Below are 7,681 nucleotides of genomic sequence, written 5' to 3'. Positions count from 1 at the left end.
CGAGGTGGCTTCGAAATACGGGCTCCTTTGTTACCACTACACGTGGACTTCGGTGTCTCTTGAATTTCCGGCAACGATGAATCAACATGTTCAAAGTAGGAAGGAGATCGTTTTGTTGAATTGTCATCTTGTGTAATTTTTGACTTTTTCGGTGCACCTTTCGTCTTAACCGGTTGAGATGGCGGTTTCAAATCGGTGGTCTCCGGAAACGCGATCTTTCGCAATTGTTCTTTTATGTGCAATTTTGTTGTGTCGTCCGCCTTAGCAAACTTCTCCATTATCACTTCCAACTCGTCGGAGATGGTGATTTTGGAGTCATTTTCCTTCGGCGGGTCAAAATCATCAAAACGAAGTTTCTTCCAATGGTCGGCTACCTCATCCATGCGTATTGGTGAATTCAACTCCTTCTTTTTTGAAATTATACAAGCACACGGAAGGCCGTATGTAGTTCTAATGGTGCACCCACATAAAGAACTATCCGCCCCCGTGGTCTCCGACCGCTTAGCTTCATGAAACAAAAAATTCAAACTCGTTCGAGATATGTTGTAAATCAATTGGGAGAATAGAATTTGGCCCTTATACCGGTGTTCCATGACCGTCTTGCTCCGACCGAACGATGTTTGAATTTCATTGTGTTGATTTTCAAGCATTTGATTCACGGTGTCCCACCCGCGACACAAATCTCCCTTACTATCACCCAACCACCTCTTGAAGACCGCATGTGCGGATTCAACTCGGTTAGTCGTGGTGCAACCAAGATGTCTAACCCGATTTGTCCAAGCGCACACAACTTTTTCTCTAACTTTGTCAAGAATGGTGGATTCGACGTAATGACAAAATGTCCTAATGGAACCACACAAAGACCTAAAGTGTACCAATTTCTCGGTATAATCCTCTTCGGAGTATGCATCCAAAATTCCCCTCCATGCCGCCATTATCCTATCAACCACAACACCGGCTTTGACAAATTTACCATTTTCATCCAACCTATCTTTTGTCCCAACCGCGGGTTTCAACTTGCTTCTCACGTTGCAAGTTATGTGATACCGGCAAAGTAAAGCGGTAGATGTCGGGAAGACGGTATCGACCGCATTCATCAAAGCATTGTCCCGATCGGTGACAACGACGTTTGGCATAACCTCTTGATCAACTAACAAAGACTTGCAAATTCCCAAGGCCCACGTAAAGTTTTCTTCTTTTTCACACTCCAAAAAAGCAAACCCCACCGAATAAGTCTTGTCCGTCGAGGTCACACCGACGATCTCTAGAAGAGGAAGCCTATACTTGTTTGTCTTGTACGTCGAATCCATGACTAGAACGGTTGGAAATGTGTTGAACAATTTGATACTTTCGGGATGAGTCCAAAAAATATCACGCACGGTAACTTTGTCCTCGGAGGTTCGGAAGCTTGAAACGTAATTGTTATCGCCTAGAAGTTTCAAAAGTTGTTGCATTTCCGACCGAGGGCCCATATTCAAAACCTTGAGATTGTGCCGTTCATTGTAAACTTGCTTGATATTTGAAACGCTATCCAGTTTCTTACGCTTCAAATCGGCAAGTATGTTGCGAGGCGCCACTTTGACTATCGTTAGGTCCGATATCACATTCCTCTCTTCGCGGGACAAACGACACGCCATTGGATGCCCGTGTAACTTGACATCCAAGGCATGATTATGCATTCCACAAATTACGGTTAACCGCCACAAATCATCAACCCTCCGAGTGGCACGCAACTTAAACGGACACCCGCACTTTCTCGATCCCGTGTCCTCGTGTTTTAGCACACGGTTTGATTGCACATAACTACCACCACGTTCGCAATTCAAAACAACGAAAGCTTTCCGCCTACTATTTCCGTTGTCCGACCTTAAAATGACAATTCCAAATCCAAGTTTACTAGCTTCGTTTCGAACCCAATCAATCAATTGTTCTCGACTAACGAAGCTCCGATCATTTGTAAAATGTTGCCTAACATCGACCGCATTGATCATAGGAGTAGCGTCAATAACCGGATCGTTATTAACGTTGACAATTTCCGGATTTAATACTCCATCGTCTTGCACAATGTTGTCCGGATGCACCATACCTAGCAAATGCAAAAATTAGCAAAATTGGCCAAAACTGTTTTTTTTTAAACTGCCAGGGCATGTTTCGGAAGTTCATTTCCGAAATTTGTTAGGTAATATATTTCGGAAATGAACTTCCGAACTATATCAGTTTTCAGCATAAATTTGTTGAATCAATGTAGTGAAATAGGGGATGAAATGAGAGATGTTTACCTGAAATTGTAGCTTTCTATGCCCCCTTTAACGTGATCAACGGTTTGAAACTTGCTTTTAGGGAGAAAAATTGATGGAGATTGATAGGGTTTAGAGAGGGTTTTGATAAGTTTTTGGAGAAAAATGATGAAAAAGTGAAGGAGGGAAATTTGTATATGCAGCAACAGTTTCGGAAATGAACTTCCGAAAATATGCACGGATTTTGAATTTTTTTTAGTTCGGAAATGAATCTCCGAAAACATCAAATTTTTGATGTTTTCGGAGATACATTTCCGAACTAAAAAAAAAACAAAAAAAAAAATAACTTCGGAGATGCATCTCCGAAGCAGGGGCAGTTTTGGGATTTCGCTGGGGGTTTCCCCCATAGGGAGGTGGGTAAAGAAAAATTCAATTTTTATAGCTTTTTAGAACTGATTTTGTTGAGTATATTTTGGAAATGCTGGGAATATTATTTTGTGTTCAGGGCCTACTCATCAGAACTATTTTATGTCGATGATTTTTTCACATATTGGAAGATGCTCAAGGATATTCATTACACATGCAAGCTATTAAATTTCTTGTTGGACCTCAGATACACTAACATAATATGGTACTACCATAAAGTGAGAGTGATATTTTTTGTTTTTTTTGTATATATTTATATCAAACCACTGACATGAAAGATGGTACCAACAATACTAGCATCATTCAGTAAAAAAAAAAATTATTTCATAACAAATTATTCAACTGAATTTAATTGATGTGCAATAATGTCAACACTATATTGACACCTTTGCTCATTAAATTTTCATTGTTCAACAAAAAATATATATAACTTTTAAAGAGAAAAAATATAGAGTTTTCAATTCAAAATTTTTTTTAGTAAACAAAATATTATATATAAGAGAGAATAAGGGTTCTCCAATCTGTTTACAATTAATATAAAATTTATATTTGATGCCGTAAAAGTCTGAAATTTGCAAAATGTTAACATTTGATTTCATCATAAGCTTCTTTGTTGTTCTCAGGTGTCACATGACTATAGTTTTGAGTCTTGATTAAGAAAGTTTAAAATCGTCAATTATGGGACAAGTAGGGAATGCATAGATTCATACCATCACTTGTCGAAATATATATTATTCTTTAGACAATTGTCTCTAATTAATTATACAATTTAGAATATGTAAATTGACTCACATGGGGTCATTCAGAGTTCAGACTAGCATCGCACGAGAGAATATGCCACACTCTTGGTAGCAAACTCAATTCTTTTTCTTTTAAAAGCAGCAAAATCAATTATGAGAGAAGTATGATTGTAAAATAGTATAATTCTAATAATAGTGGTTAAAAATACTCCCTCCTTATTTTAAAATTTTTTTCATTTGAACACTACGCGATTTTAAAAAAAATATTAGATGTATTAATTTTAATGATAAAACTAATATCATTTATTAGACTACTTTTATTAATTATTGATAATAGAGTAGTTGAATAAAGTGAAAGGTAATAAATAGGAATATAATATAGTAGAAAAATAATAATAAAGGATGTATTGGTATATTTTGAGACAGAGAAAAAAAATTGTAGATGAGACACTTCTTATATATAATACGGAGGCAGTAATTGTAATAAAGAGACGATTGTTAGAATGGTCCAATTAGAAGTTGATACTAATTAGTGATCTTTTGTGGACCGGAGTTTCTCACTAGTGAGAAATGTCAAATCAACTATGATTTATGAGTATTTGTAATGTGTTTTAAGTTGGTTTGGTGTCAAGGGGGCATTTGTTGCTATAAACACTTAAACACCCAAGTGAATATAATGCAAGCTCAAATGTAACCTCATAGAAAAACATTGCTCCTCTTAAATCAAAAATCGTACTTCTGGAGAAACATTTTGGCCAAGTCAAATTCTAGGAAGTTGAAATCAAAGTTTCTTCATTAGTTTCGGGGAAGGCGGAACTAAAGAGGTTTCATTAATAAGTTTTCCTTGAAAATGAAAAGATATTTTTTTAATTGAGTTATAAAATTAGTTGGCTTGATCAATTATGTTTTATTTATGAGATGAAGATTAATATTCTTGGTGTCCTGAGCTTTAAAAATGATTTCTCAAAATAGGGTGTTAAACCCCTCTATAACTTTGAGACTACAAGTCTAGACGCCTTAAAAGAATTATGAGTGGTAGGATTGAATGAATATGTGTATTTATCTTTCTTTTTTGCGTTCCTCTGAGGCTTGTCCATGACATTATCTATTTTTATAATATGGACATAATTTATGTGTATCATCTCGGTTTACTTTTTCTTTTCTACGCTTTTCTTTAGGTGTAATTATTGCATTATCCATCTTCTATACCTTTTCGACCTTATTGTTTTGGCAGATGTGTATTTTTTAGATAATTTTTTTTGTCTTTCCATAAATTAATTTGAATTTATTGCATTTAATGTTTATTATTCATTTTTTTCTTGATGTGATGAAATTTCACAATCCAGGTTACGACCTTGGATAAAGAGTGGATTTCTCAAAGACGACCATTCGTCTCCATGGCGGTGAGCAGATGAGTGAGGTTTTTCTTGCATTGTAGGTGAATTTTATTTGTCTTTTCTCCTATTAGAACCGAGGTTATTTGTACTTTAATTTAAATTTGACGTTACTTCCATTTTTTATTGGTTTAAAAGTTTAAGAAATTTGGGTAGCGAAAGTAATCTCTGAATAGAGTAAAGTGTGATTGAACATAAACAACGATAATCTATAAAACATTCATTATTTGGGTCAGGACTTCCTTCTTTGTCGTATTTTTGCTTTATTCCTCGATCTTGCTATGATATTATGACTCACCTCTATAGGTTTTGATTTTGGTCCATGCATATGGCAAGTTGACAACGGTGTGCTTGGTTTCGTTTTCTTCCCTTTAATGAGTATGGTCCATTTCCCACTTTCCTTGGGTTTCTTTTGTCCAAGAACTTCTTGTCCTTGAGTAGTAATGTAATTTTTTCTAGTTGTCATCTTTCTCTTGGCGGAGCTTGAGGTACCCTTAGAAATATACAATGCATGCCTCCAATTATGCATCTCTTACGGACAATATGTCCCTTTTGATATGATATACTTCAATTTTAGATAAACCGTTAAAGAAACGGTCTTCATTTTGGCCAAAGAAGGTCAAGCTATTATAAACTTTTAAATCTACTTGTAGTCAATTACCAAAAATTATGTCTTAATCATGTTTCTTTCTTCTTTTTATCTTAATGATACCACGAGCTTTATGCATCCCTAAAGTTTTTTTATTGACCCATTGAATCCTTTAAGATCGGTCCCTCTAAAAGGGATGATATCTTGACGAGTTAGGAGCGGGATCTCTAAGAGGTTGATGCATATTATATTGCATCATATTCCTTGGTCTATCACGACTTTTCAGACATCTTAATTGGCTATTGAGACCTTTATTAGTAACAAAAAAAGAGAGGTAGGTGTCTCATTGATTAATTCCCTATCATTAAATGAAATAACGTGTGGCATTTTTAGGAGGTTTGTGATCTGGCTTCTTCTCTTGCAGCATCATCTCATATAACTTCCTCATAACCAAATTGTAGGAAGCCCCTTTAAAGTTGGAAAATCTCCTGAAACTACCCATGTGGTTCTTAATAAGTACCAATCTGGTGATGTTATGTCACATATGACTTCGTTTCTCTTGCGTCATGTTATCTTTTCAGAGTCTATTCTTGTGTTGATGGGAAGGTCCTCCAAGGACTGGAATACCTCTCCTTTAATGTACATGAAAATATGAAGGTTTTCTGATTTGCTTAAAGTTCATCCTCTAACGGTATACTCCACCTACAACTCCTTATCCTCCTCCTCCTCCTCCTCCTCGTCTGCTTGTTTCCAATATTTGGCCATCTGGGCCACCTTTCCTCTCTTCAATTTTTAGGGGGAGAGGCGCTTCTTTCTCATTACCGTTTTTCTTTTGGCCTACCTTTTCCTTGATTCATCCTAGAATTCGAAAAATGGTGAGAAAGACAAAGACATTAACACTTTGATGCAAGGAAAGATAAATGAAAAACTAACTTTACTCCCTCGATATATCTCCAACCAGTGGCATTAGAATCTTTAGCCAAGAATCAAGGAAATATCAAAAGGCATAATCAACGCCCATATTCAATCTCAGTTCCATAACAATAATTGAGGTTACTCAAGCACTCTAAGGGTGTCGCCTCCCTACCCTAGATGTATAAATCCACATGGAAGTCCTCCCAAAAGTAATGCTTCATTGACAGGACAAACATTTCATGTGCGTGTTCCCAAGGCCATCAACTCCCACTAAACTTGTTTGGAGAACTCTAGCAATGATCACGACACTTGAGGTCGGTCTCGACAATCCCACAACAATAATCATAGCTTCATTTTTTATAGAAAGGACTTGAGGGGGGAGGGGGCAACTGTTTTGGGCCAATCTAAAGCTTCGCCCACTTAAACCGACGAACATGTGTACTCTCACTAGAGATCCTCGCACTAAATCCAAACGATGCTCTCATCTCACCTGAGACTTCTATTCCCGTGTTAGAGATCTTTCAAAGTGGACTTCACCAACCTAAAATAGATACAAATATTGATAAATATGAATATTCTAACATATGTTTCTTTATCCATTAACTAACTGATATATGAAATATCAGTTACTTTACTTACAAATACTCGTTAAACTAACTGTATAGTACTCATAGTCGATGTTCTTTATAAAAATATACCCACAAAGATTGTATTTTAGGGTGTATTTGTCTAGGATTAGAAGTATAATTCCGGGAATGCTATTCATGGGAATATTATTCTTGTGAATTTTATTCCCGTCTACGATTTTTTTTAAATAACTACGTTTTTCAAAAAAATTACGCATATAACCAAAATTTCAAATTAATTACATAAATGACTATTTTTTCACTATTTTAACACATTGTCGCCACTTGCATTGGCGACTTGTATATTTTGGCGGTTTAAAACCCCCGCAAATCTTTTTCGTAAGGCAAGTCGCCACTTGCATTGGCAACTATACTTAAATTTTTATTTTTTTTGTAAATTGTGGTGGTTCAAAACCGCCGCAAATCTAAATTAATTAAAAAAATTGTGGCTGTTTTGAACCGCCACAATTTACAAAAATATTAAAATTTGAGTGTAGTCGGCAATGCAAGTGGCGACAATGTGTTAAAATAGTGAAAAAATGGTCATTTATGTAATTTAAAATTTTGGTTATATGCGTAATTTTTTTGAAAAACTTAATTATTTAAAAAAAAATCCCCGTCTACATTGGTGAAAAATGCAATTTCTTGAAATATCTTTAACTTAAAATTTAAATTATAAAATAAATGAGTTAAAATATTTGATAGTGGAAAGTTATGTGTGGCTATTTCTTATGAGAATAAAAAATAATAAAAT

This window comes from Vicia villosa, linkage group LG2 (genome assembly GCF_029867415.1).
Source record: "Vicia villosa cultivar HV-30 ecotype Madison, WI linkage group LG2, Vvil1.0, whole genome shotgun sequence".
In the NCBI taxonomy this organism is placed as follows: Eukaryota; Viridiplantae; Streptophyta; class Magnoliopsida; order Fabales; family Fabaceae; genus Vicia; species Vicia villosa.
This window is presented reverse-complemented; position numbering follows the sequence as displayed.